This window comes from Ochlerotatus camptorhynchus, unplaced genomic scaffold (genome assembly GCF_037179485.1).
Source record: "Ochlerotatus camptorhynchus isolate MF236.1 unplaced genomic scaffold, CSIRO-AGI_Acam_v1.1 ptg000626l, whole genome shotgun sequence".
Taxonomy (NCBI): Eukaryota; Metazoa; Arthropoda; class Insecta; order Diptera; family Culicidae; genus Ochlerotatus; species Ochlerotatus camptorhynchus.
In genome coordinates, this window is record NW_027041105.1 from 1,517,196 (window position 1) to 1,530,831 (window position 13,636).

Here is a 13,636-nt window from a genome sequence, read left to right on the forward strand (position 1 = left end):
TTTGGACGGGTTAACCTCCATATGATTCAGAATACACCACTGACGTTTAAGGAAGCAACAGTCTCAAATTGAGTGAATTCGAAGGAAGAGATTAAGGTCATTTGCGTAAGTTAATCGTGGTCTCTCAATTACCAGATTCACGTCGTTGAAGTAAATCAGGAAAATCAGCGGTCCCAGGTGACTACCCTGGGGTAGCCGGACGTGGCAGCAAACATACGGGACTGGTGATCACCAATGACAACAGTAAGATAGCGATCGGTGAGGTACGACTGAAACCATAGCAAAAGGCAGCCGTGGATACCTAGTCTGTCCAGTTTTGCGATAGATATGCGGTGATTCATTTTATCGACGGCTGCAGTTAAGTCAGTATAAATGACATCCATCTGAGCACGATCCGACATACTGTTAGAGATGTAGGAAGTAAGGCACATCAAGTTAGTGGCAGTGGAGCGACCAGCCATGAAACCATGCTGGTCGATACTAATATACGGCTTACAGCGAGCGAGTAACGGTTCCATAACAACGAGTTCGAACAGTTTAGCAACAGCGCTAAGCGAAGTGATGCCACGGTAGTTGCCAACGTCCTGTTTGTTGCCTTTCTTGTGTACTGGAAACATGTGCGCTAGGATGGGAAAACGCCAACGTCCACGGACCGCTGAAAAACGGGCAGCAGTGGAGACAACAAACTGTCCAAGTGCGTTTTGAGGAACGCCGATGGAATTCCGTCAGGACCCGGATTGTACGACGATTTGGGTTTCGAGGAAACCCTGGAAAACATCTCGGGATTGATATCAATTCAGCTCATGGTTTGGCCAGAGGGTGGTACGTAACTGACAGCCAGTCGGGCATGGTCGTCACTCAGTCTCTCATCCGTGAAAACACTAGCAAATTTTTCAGAGAACAGCTGACGTTGTTCGTTGACAAACTTTCAAAACTGCTTGGGACGTGACTTAAGCTTTCTCTGCAATCCACGTCGATACTGAAGAAAGCACTGTTTCGCAACTCGTTTGTATTCGTGTTTGATCCTGACATAGTGACGTTGAAGGGATAGTGTGCCGTGCTTGGTGAACTTCCTAAGAGCGGCTCTCTTTCTGGATTTCAGTCGACGAAATTCGCTCGTATGCCATGGTGGATGGGTCGTACGATGAATCTTTTTCGGAACGTGTCTGTCAATGACATATGCCAAGACATTAGAAATAGTTTGAGCGGCGGACTCAATGTCAAAGGTGTCCAATAAGTCGCCCCAATCTACACAGGAGAGTAACTCGGCGATACTACCATGGTCGGCGTTGCGAAAATCACAGGAAAAGATGGCAGGTGAAATATTAAAATCAGCTTAGTGCTTAAAGCAAATATATTATATTAACAATATGATCCACTCTTTCGCTTAACTGGCGAACCGAATTTTTAGCGATGAAAGCTCCTCTGTGGCCAAAAAGTCTACCAATGTTTTTGTTTATCGTCACGAGGGGTAGACCAAATGAAAATTTGTTTAATATTTCAAATGAATGTATTTCAGCATTTTATTTTATTTGATGACAACAGTGACATGTCAGACAAATTTTAAAGTAATATACAAAATGTTATTAATGAACATAATTTGACCCTTACTTTTATAATAAGTGCTATATTCGCACCCCTCGATTGTAATTGAATGATTGTTGCTGACCTTTTTCAACGCTAGATGGTACGTGAAGCAATATTTTGCGGGTCGCCATTGCAACATTTGGAAAAGGTTTGAATGGATCATATTGTGAATATGATATATTTGACTTAACGTCATCAGTAGCGGCAGGTGGTGGTTGAGTAAAGGTTACCTCATATCGTATAACGTTTGAATACAGCTTGAGGCTGTATAAATTTAATGAGCAAAGCGTTTACATTGTCAAAATTGCTAGTTGGGTTATTCTGGTATAAGAGGTTTGAACGGTTAAGTCATCATCTCGATCATAAGTGGTGTGTTGTGATATTAAGGGCATTAGATAGCCGTTTTTGCTTACTGAGCAGAAAATCATGTGATCAATTTCGGACCCCATCGTATTAGTCACATTACTGGCTTATCGTGTGTTTTCTGAAAATTGTCGTCGTTCTTGTCGGTCTCTGGTTTGAATTTTAGCTTCTTTGCACTTTATTTGTTCCAAATTCAAAATAAATTACGTTTCATTTTAACCTAGGTGCTCAAGCTACTACAGTAACTTACGAGCCTTATTTGTTATGATATATATCTAAGTGTTCATACATTGTTCCTGTCTTGGAAATTCAGTATTTTAAACAGGCATCCTAAACCTGCATGTCAATAAAACTATTGACACATTAAAACTAAAACTAAATCTTATCTAAGTATAAAGGGAATTAATCGTTGCAATTGAGGATTGCAACGATTTTTGCCTGAAATTGTTAATTATTTTGCTGAACATTTGTGATAAAGTCTCAACATTCGAAATTCTATGTACCTCGGTAGTACTGTACCAGGGAGGTAACTTCAAAATCATTTTCAGAATTTTGTTCTGAATCCTTTGAAGTGCTTTTTTTCCTGGTAGTGCAGCAACTAGACCATATTGGCACAGCGTAAAGCATGGCCGGTCTAAAAACTTGTTTAAATATTAGAAGTTTATTCGTCAGGCAAAGTTTAGATTTTCTGTTTATAAGAGTATGCAAACATTTTATTTATTTGTTACATTTGGCTTTAATCCCCTCAATGTGATCTTTAAAAGTTAATTTTTGGTCAAGCACTAATCCAAGATATTTCACTTGACTTGACCAAGAAATTGTAACTCCGTTCAAAGTGACTAAATGGGAAAAATATTCCATTTTTGTAAATAAGAAGAGGAAAAATCTAAACTTTTTTGCAGTCTGCTTCCAATAACACGAAGACTTCTTCCTTTAGCGGAACTGCCTGTGTTATCAGCAAACAAAGATTTGTGGCCACCCTGAGCCAACAAGTAGTCGTTCAGTAAGCTATCAGGTAGTCGTTCAGATTTGGAATTCTGGTAATTTACCTACCATTTTAAACTAATTTCATATGCAGAGTGGAAAATTAAACTTTTTCAATTTGGCATCAAACCTTCATACCAAACACTGTCAAATGATGTTTCTATGTCTGGAAGAGCAACTACAGTTGAGCACCCTTCAGATTTGTTTTAACAAATTAAATTGGTAACTCTTAAGAGTTGATGAGTAGTTGACATGACAAAATCCAAACTGCTCATCTGCGAAAATTGAGTTCGGAATCATCAAAAATATTTTCCCGAGAGAAAATATTCAGGTAATCCCGAGCAACCTGATTATCTTAGGCCTTAAGGTAGTAACTCTACTGTCTGTATCCCGGTAAAAACGCTCAGTAGCAAGAAACCTCTCGAGCTGTGTCTCAAGGTCGGCTTACTACTGGGTAATTTATTTATTTTATTTATTTATTTCGTCAACCAACGTAGACTAGTACATATTAAAATACAGTTTTGTTTTCTTAAATTTATTTATTTATTTCGTCAACTTTGGACAAAAGGTTAAAAGCATAATTTTTTCTTTAATAAAAATTAAGCAGTGTCAGCTTTCCTATTTTTTATGAGTTATAATGCCTTATGGAGTAAAAATATTGTTTTAGTTTATGCCGAGACATTGTAAAGTCAATGGTTTCGCAGTATTGATTGTAAGAGGCCATCATGCGGTTTAATGGCCCATATTTTGCATAATTTGTACGATGATGTTTTATGGCAAATAAATTTCGATTTCGGAGTTGCCGAGTGGGTGCATGGAAATTTAATTTTGATAAAAGTTCTGTGGAGTCAATGCGTTGCGAAACGATATCGTTTACAAATGAAACCATTGCATATTCACGACGCTCTTTTAATGTTTGTATGTTTATAAGCATGCAGCGTGCTTCATATGATGGTAGAGGAAATGATGTCCAACCTAATTTACGAAGAGCGTATAATAGAAATTGTTTTTGTACGGATTCTAATCTTTCTTCGTACGTGATTGAAAAAGGAGACCATACAATGCTGCAATATTCCAGTATTGACCTCACATAGGCGATATATAGTGTTTTAATTGTGTATGGGTCCTGAAAGTTATAGCAAAAGCGCTTGATAAAGCCTAGCATGTTATTTGCCCTGTGAATAATTGTGTTGTAATGGTCTATGAAAGTTAGTTTAGAGTCTAAGATAATTCCTAAATCCCTAACTCTTTCACATTTTTCTACATTTTGATTTGCTAGTGCAATTGAAATATTTGAAGTTGTTCTTTTCCTGCTAAATGATATTAAGTTACATTTTTTTACATTCAATTCTAGTAGACTTTTTTTGCACCACATGTAGAATATGTGTATTTCATTCCGGAATATATTGATGTCTTCTTCATTTCTTATTTCTAAAAAGAGCTTCATGTCGTCGGCAAAATAAGACATTTAAGTTTTTTGAGAATGAAAGAAATGTCGTTTACGTATAGAATAAAAAGAAGAGGTCCCAAATGAAAGCCTTGGGGGACGCCTGAAGTGACTTGAATTGGACTCGATTTCTTTCCGTTGAATTTAATTATTTGTTGGCGGTTAGTTAAATATGATTCAAGCCATTTTAGGAGCCCTGACTCAATTCCATTTTTTTGCAATTTAAAAAGTAGCATTGGTATGTCTATGCGGTCAAATGCCTTGCTAAAGTCTGTATAGAGAGCTTCTACGTGGTTTCCATTATCCATTGCATTCAATGAATAGTCTATAAATTCAAGTAAATTTGTCGAGGTCGAGCGACCCTTGAAAAAGCCGTGTTGCATGTCAGTAATTCTATTTTTGATTTGGAGAAATAATTTTTCGTTGACAATTGCCTCGAAAAGTTTAGGAATGCAAGAGATAATGGCTATACCACGATAATTACGTACGTCAGATTTTCGGCCAGATTTAAAGATAGGCACTAGGAATGAGCTTTTCCAAGTTTTTGGGAAGGGGCTTCACGATCCTAATGTGCAGTACTGTCACCTGACTAAAAGCTATGGAAAGTTTAAGTGACACAGTAATCAAAGGGTGTATACTAATTATTTATTGATAAAAGCTATATCAGGTGTGGATTGGATTTCTAATAGTAGTTCTATTGAATTTTATGGGTGTACAGTGGGTTTTTGGGGGTTTGACGTACTGGTACTGAACTGCTGCCGTTGATTCTGCTCCGCCGAAGACTACTCTGCCGATGTGCGAGCGCTCGCCGATGATCCTACGTACGACGAGCTTGACGTCGGGCGAATCAAGCCTGACAGGGTGGTGATGTTGGAACAACAGATCGACTTAACTTGATGGCGATCTGCGGTCTCCTGGCGTCTACCCTCGTTGACGAGAATCACCAGAGTCCAGGCAAGGCCAGAGTGACTCTGCTGAGAGGGGTCCTCTTTTGCGTTTAGAGCCGCCTTGGCCCGAGGAATGCGGCGATTTTGACCTTGCAATGCTAAATCGAAATGATGTCCTTTACTGTTAGGATTAATAGCTACTAAGGACCAATAATCCGACTCGTGTGCTTCCTGACCGACTTAGTCGGTTGGTTCTCGAAATGGCGCTGTACCGAATGGTACCACAAAAAGGTCCTGTAAGGGCAACGGGGTCTATTTTTTATTAATTATCGTACTAGTCTATGGTCATTCGATTAATGATAGCTATCCGTAATTAATTAGCCAAGCCGTATTACCTGATTGAACAGATAGGTATTCCCGCGATTCACCACTCACTTTTATTACTTTAAGGACACTTGGTTTTAACGATCCGAAGCACACGAACGCCAGATACTGATTGAGGAATGGCGGTTTTCCTTCGCGCTTTTCCCATCCCATTGCTCTTCTCGTGAGACGTTATTTTCCACCCATTTTGAATTCATAGTTTCGCCCAAATGTTGTTGTACCCACTGGTAGAATATTCATACCCACTGTACTGTTATACGGTTTTATACAATTTTCAAATTTAAAAACAATTAATCCTACTAACAAATTAATATTTTTTTACAACGACTACTAACCCTACTAATCCACCACCAAATAACTTTAAGAGACGTGACGGTACATTTAACAACCATGCACACATTAAAAATCTAACATGTTTTGTAACAAACGGTTACAAGGTTATTCACTAGACTTGAAGTGAACTAAATAAAAATCATTAGAAATCCCGTTGCGGAATTCCACTTTCTTTTTGGTTACTCGGACTGTTTCAACTTCAAGTAGTTTTGTCACTTCATCTTTGATATTGGTGTCGTAAGTGAAACATTTGTATTGGTTTTCAGTAAGATACTTGAACATTTTCAGGTAATATTGAGCACTTAGAAGTGCTGTTTACATTTGTTGTAGCTTTAACACTTCCTTCAACAAAAATCAAATAGATTCCGCATTCCGGTATTAAGATTAATAAAACATCAGTCTGTATCGTGCTGTCTTGAGTACGATGCGAACTAATTTTTTATTAATCTTAATACGCACTTTTTCAAAACCACAAGAGAACAGTTCTTAGTACTAAGTATACATCCACTTAACCAACCACTGGACAGCCAACAGTTGGCAGTGAAATAGATAAATCACCATCCTCGAGATAGCATTCCACCATATTTTCTCAACGAAATAACAATAAAATTTCAGTGCACGATCTCGTTTCTAGTGCTTCCAAAATGCTCCACTGAACGTGCATGTGCTTGATGCCGAGTAGCATATATGTACCTATAGCCCACTTTGTCTGACAAAGGCGGACTTCAAAATTCGATTTCAGCCAGATTCGTCCAGGTTCTCCTTCCTTTTCCAAGGAGGCAAAATTTATTATACAATTTTTCATGCCATGACCCTCCACTACTGACTTTTTGCAACATGTTATTTCCAAAACTCTGAGTGTGATGTATGAACCCGATGTCTCATAGCACTGGCATTTCGAGTAGATGTTTATGCTGCCGTTCTTCAACCTTGCTCGCAATAACTGTATGAGGAAATATTCTTTAGGAAAGTATTTCAACTAGAACTGTCTATTTCACACACACCCAGATGTGTCGGCTGGTACCTACTGGAGTTCAGCAACAATATGTGCTACGAGAAAAATGGCAGTCCGGAGTTAACTTTCTACAGGCATCTCTCAAGCACCCAACCGAGGCCGTAAAAGAACGCAAATTTATTACTTCCACACTCCCCCCGGCTGATGTTTATTCCTATAATAGTAACTGCTAGAGCTGTAAGTCTTTGTCCATATTTGTCGCTCAGTGGTTTACAGACAAATGGATCTCTTTCTCCTGTCTACTCACGCCTGCAGAACGTTACATTCGACCCACATTTTGGCTGCAGATTACACACATATTTTTCAACTGGATTAACATCGTTTGGGCGCAATGTGAAAACATGACTCTGTAAATGGGCCAGAAGGTTCGGTTTGATTTATGCTGCTTGGGGGTGAAGAAAGTATTTTGTTTAAGTATGTGAAGCTTCGGAACGTACTTGAACGAGTGATGGTTTTGAGTGGTTTCGGTATATTTTTGTCTCCCGAGTTAAACAGATTTCTAGACGACTGTATTTTACGTTCTGAGCGCTAGATAAGAACTTCTTTTATCTAACTGTGTGACGAAAATAGCACACAATGTGTTTGCATAGTCGTGGTTATCAAAAGAGAAAGTTGATTAAGGGAATCGATCAAAGAAGATAGGATTTTTGGAAGAATTCGTCTAGATTTCAAGCCGAACAATTGATCGGGTCTTAAGTAACGTTGATAGATTCTCTTTGCACAGTTGCAGAGTCGATCAATGTTACTTAGTACCTAATGCATTGTTCAGGTTGATTTATCCACTGCTGGATAGCTATCAATTAACATGACTGACGAACAGACATAACAACAAAATTTTATTTAATGTAATAACAACACATGGTGCTAGTACTCAAAAGTCATAGCAATGGATTAACAGTCGTTCAAATCAGTCGTTTGTTTTTCTGTGGTAAGGACATATTAGGTTCGGTAGGCCGAAAAGGTAACTACAGAGTAACTTTGGCTATATAGGGGAAATGGATGTAATTTCGGCCTAAATGCCCTTAATTTGGGCCCATACATAAATTCAACAATCGACTAAATTTTCAATAGCACCAAAAATATCCATCAGTACCGTCCCAATGACGTGTTAATCTAGATAAAATTGATAAATAGCAGATTTTTAGCGATGGACCCAATCTTAGAGCCATTTCCCCTATATTATATATTGTTCCTCGAAATCACGAATTAATTAACCTTTACCGATCCTCAACATCCCAAAATCAATTACTAGCATTTTATAACCTTACAACCTTACGGGATTCCCGGGAAATGGATATTTTTTTCCCGGGATGTGTAAATAACGGGATTTACCCAAATCCCAGTAAATCTCGGGAGGAACCCACTACTTCCGTGTGATGCTCATTATGTATGACTGTTACTCAGTATCTTCTCTGAAACAGTGCTGTAATGGTAAATTTGCACCTTCTTTCACGAGGGTCCATAATTGTAGTGTAGGAATGTATAAGCACAGTTCAGCTCCCTCTAATTAACACTTATATGTGGGTAAAGCTTGTTTGCAATCAGCTCGCCATACAACTTAAAAATACTAACAGGGAAGAGAGTCATTCATACAATGCAATCAATTCATTTGTAAAAAAAAACAAAGCTCGATGTAAATCCAGATCCTTGCCTTGATAAGCCAAACGCCCAACCATTGTTCTATCTCATCACGATAGTTTTCCTATCCTCGTACACTAATTAAGTGAGAATAAGAACCTCTAGCAGATATCAGCAGACAGAGTAACTTGAAACCAGAGCGTTATTTATTAGTCGGATATTGAAAGTTAGGAAATGGTTATAGATAATGATCTAGAAAATCGCTGCGAATTCTCTCTAGTCATTCACGATGTTCATGAATCTTTTCAGACATTCCCGTGATTTTTTCTGGAATTTTCGGAACTTCTATGAAGTTCTTCTAATTTTACTGGCATTTTTGGACTACCTATGAAGTTTTCTGTGCTTCTGTTTAGTTCCCCAATTTGTTCTTAAATTTTCTAAAATGCTTTGGAGTTCTTTGGGTTTCCCTGAAATTATCGCAATGAATTTTTCTGAAATTTAAAACCACACAATTTACGCTGTTCCTTGACTTTCAGTTTAGCTTTTTATTGAATACTATGCAACTGGCCTGACTTTATCAGAGGTAATTCTTCAACATACTGAACCTTCCTAGTTTATTAAGAAAAAGTTACACATTTTGCATTAGTGGGTCAAAAAAGACCTAAATTGCAACTCACTCCCAAAAATCAATTTTTGAACGGCTTCTTGATCTATTGGCCTCAAATGAAATTTAGATTGATGAGCGTTTTAGTAGAATAATTATATACCTTATTACGTTGTTTTTCCTTTTAATTCTACTGCTATTGTATCACTTCAGGCGTAACATTTGATAACGGCACAAAAGCTTTTGTAAACAAGCTTTGTAAGGGCCCATGCATTAATTATGTCACGCTAAATCGAGGAGAAATTTACCCCTCCCCCCCCCCCTTCGTGATGTTTTTTTCCAATACTTATGCATTGCTTGTCACAAAATCTTAGATCCCCCCCCCCCTACAGCGTTACATAATACTTGCATCAACCCTAAGGCCCTTTGCACGTGAACCGAAGCACGCCCACGCAAACCAACAACATCATCGGGTAGGGGCAACTCTAACCTTTCCGAAAGTGGTATTGGTTTGTGTGGGCGTACTTTGGTTCACGTGCAAAGGACCTTACAAAAATTGTTTACAAAAGCTTTTGTGCCGTTTTCTAATGTTACGCCTGACTTTCACTTTCATTAATTCACTTTAACATGTAGTATTCGGTCATTGCGAACACTTCAACACTGTTACGCATTTGACCACAAATGTTTGATGGTTGGTGATATTATCAATTAACTTTGGGGGTGATGTGGCTATTAGCAAGGCGAGCGAAAGATCAAGGAAAATTAACTCTTAAACAACAATAATTTATGGTTGAGTCTTGCTGTTTCGAAGATCTGAAATTCCTTAACTTTTCCTGTATCGCTGAGTGGAAGAGTCTGCATTCGATGAATCATGTGGTGAAAGGCGGCCATTTTCTGCTGGAACGAATGGTTGGAAGTATAGGGGATAACTCTTTTGGTGCTTGTTGGTTTCCTGTAAATTTTGTATTCAAGCGAGGAAGATGATGACGATTCCCTGATCACTAGAAGATCGAGAAATGCGAGTTTTCCGTATTTTTCTACCTCGTGAGCAGTGTTCGGAAAATCATTCTCAAATCTCATTTATTGAGTCTCCCTGCGAGAATAAACTCGCGTGCGAATGCGGAAAACAAAATTCACGCTTGAGATTCTCATGTATATTCACGCACTCACACTCACAACGCCGAAAAATCATTCCAGCTTTAAGCTCATAAAAACCACTCAAACGTCAATTGATATCATGCCTATGCCTGTTGTGTTAGTTTTCCAACCCCTAATGCACAAACAGTAGTAATAACAATGAATAACGCCAAAATATAATGCAATGAATTTTTGAACCTGAAAACTCATCGGTGATTTTGGTGACGTTGAATTTTGCAAGCCATAAACTCATAGGCGCATAAACTCATGCATGAGATTTGAGTTTTTGAGTTTTTCCGAACACTGCTCGTGAGTGAATTTGATATCCTTGTGAATTCTGTTGATCTCATCTAAAATGTGTGGAAGGGCTTCCCGTTTAACTACGCTGAAGATATCGTCAACAAACCTCCACAAACGGTTTGGTAATAGTCCTTTCTCCTTGAGGATTGTCTCCAAGTTGGCCATGAAAAGTTCACACAAGAAGGGGGATAGGGGGTATCCCATTGGGGCTCCTTTCGTCTGCTTGTAGAAGTTACCTCGGAAAGAGAAGTAGTTCTCTTCCATACACAAGCGGGTCAGCTTAAGGTACGTCCGAACCTTGTTTCTCCATGCTGCATCTTCTCGTTGTGTTAATAGCCAGTCCTCCAAATGGTTGATCGCTACACTGGGAAAAAGAGCTGTGACGTCGAAAGATACCATAATCTTGTCCTCGTTGATGTCTCCTGAAGATTGTAGCAGCTGGGTGAACTCCTGGGTGTTACTAACTGCTTTATTCTGGAACTGATTCGGCATACTCTGGAACTTTTTGACTAGCCACTTAACTAGTTTGTGGGTGGGGGAACCAACTGCAGACACGATCTCTCGCATTTCATTTCCCGGTTTGTGGACTTTGGGGAGACCTTTGATCCTGGGTAGAATGGGATTGGGTTCCCGTAAACGACCTGCTACATCTCCTAATATCGATGTGCACTCCTTCAGTGCTTTATCCACGCGTTACACTTTACCATTTTGACAAAAAATATAGCTAATTAACCATCGTAACTATCACCATGTGACATGCTTAATCAAACAAAAATAAATGGAAATTAATATCCCTTCCAACGAGAAATTAAAATATCTGAACATCAGAAGTCCATTCAAAATATTCCAAGTCCTTTTCGAAGATAGCACAATAATATTATATTTTTCGAAAAATACGATTTGGGTTTGATGTTCAAAGATTGAATTCAAGCTGCACAATTTAAAATATATTCCTCATTTTTAAAATATCTGTAAATTTTTCAAAAATCTGTACTCTGTATATACAGATATCTGTATCAAATTATTGAAAAAATCTCTATGATTACAAATAAATCTGTAAATGTGGTATCACTGGATGGAATTCGATTTTGAAATCTGTGTTAGGGAAAGCGCGTTTTACAGGCGATCGGTGATAATTTTAATTATCTAAGAAACAGTTGCACATTCGTAAAATTTTCAATAGTGACCTTATGAAAATTGATAAAGTCTTAATTTAAACAGTTTCGTAGAAAAATATCTTATCGATTGGCGTATTAAGAATTAAAATCCATCATCTCTGGATCAAAATAAGACTACTTTCATGCCACGACCGACTTTGGTTTTAGAAATTGCACCCTCAATGTTGCCTTAAAACTTATGGGTATTGACATCGGATTGATGACCTTTGACAAATGTCCAGAAAATACTTTTTAACAAATTAATGGTGGTCCTTAAAAGGACCGTTTTGTTGTGATGGTTGAGTAGTGCTGAGCTATTAGGGTGTTTAACACAGATGAAGCTGGCGAGCTGTATGTTGATTGGAACGAGGGTGACGCGCTCGGCATAGATGGCCCACAGCGGCTCACGAAGAGCTACTGAATCCGATCAGTAGCGGTGCGGCTTCTTAATCCTTCTTCGGTGAATGGACGCTCATGTGGGCTGCAGCTCGCTGCTTGTGGACAGCCTTTCGTTGTGTACTGGAGAACAATGTTCAGTGCCACGCGCCGGAAGCACTGCTGCCACTGATGACGACCGACCGGACACCACTACACACGGTGATTGAATAAGCACTGTTAGGCGTGACCGGATGGAATTCGATTTTTAAATCTGTGCGTTGATAATTTTGATATTTTTCATTTGTTCAGATTCGCAATAAAATTTACAATCGATTGGCTTGTTTGGAATTAAAATCCATCCGATATTGACAGAGTTATATGTGTTCAAAACTTACATTGTTTCGTAACGCGGTCGATTTTGGTTTTTTGAAATTGCACCCCCAATATGTTGGCGAAAGACGTAATCCTATGTCAAAAATTTCGATGAGTCTGTAAAATATCACGATCTTAACTTCAGGATTTCTATTTTCATAACACAACTATGTATATGCTTCATGTTATGGGAATCCATGAAGCGATTGGGGTAAGAAGATTAATCAGCTACATCATAAAATACATCGTTCAAGACATCAACTCCAGAATGATTTGTTGAACTAGATATATAATGCCAACACAAATTTGTGTCCCATAGAAAGTTATTTAGTTTCATTAAGCATGAGTTAGTTAATCTTCATCTATGTGATTCCTAATCTTCTATTCGTTGTTCCCTAGTTAGAAGTGATTAAGACTAGGGTTCTGATACATGGTCATTATCGGTGTCATTCCTTAATTTTGTTGCTAGCGAATCCAATTTTGACTGACAAAGGGGCGCGCCTTTGGAGGGTGTTTCAACACTCCGAAGGGTATAAATAGCGGGATCTTTCAATTAGATTCGGATTCTTGCGATAAATGCGAGAATGACAACTGTAAAAAAATCGAATGGTGTTAGATCCCGAACAGAGGGAAAAAAAAGCTCGAGGGATTCTATAATTCTATCTATACATTGTACAATGCTTTGTTGAGTCTGTTGAACTTCATGATCTTAACTCCAGGATGATTTGGAGAACTTTTAATACCGTGTTTCTCCTGCTCAGGTCTCATGTATTGATATAAACTTTTTCAATATACAGTGACAATATTTTGGCTCCTTATTTGAAGAAAAATCTTTTTATGAGTTTTGAAGATCTAGGTCATTAACGTGTTCGTGAAAATCCCGTTTCATGTTTTTTTTTCATAGTAGGCATATTGTAGATTTATTCTGTTGAAAAAATCATATGATTATTTCTGAATGGTCATATATGACCCTGTGGGATCGATTAAAGAAAGAACAACCAGGAGATTTCCCGGTCTAGTCAAGTAATTTTTCGGGTTGGAAGATTTCATGATTTCCGAGGTATCATTGCGTTAGTTACCTAATTTACGGATGAAAAAATTCTTATGGCA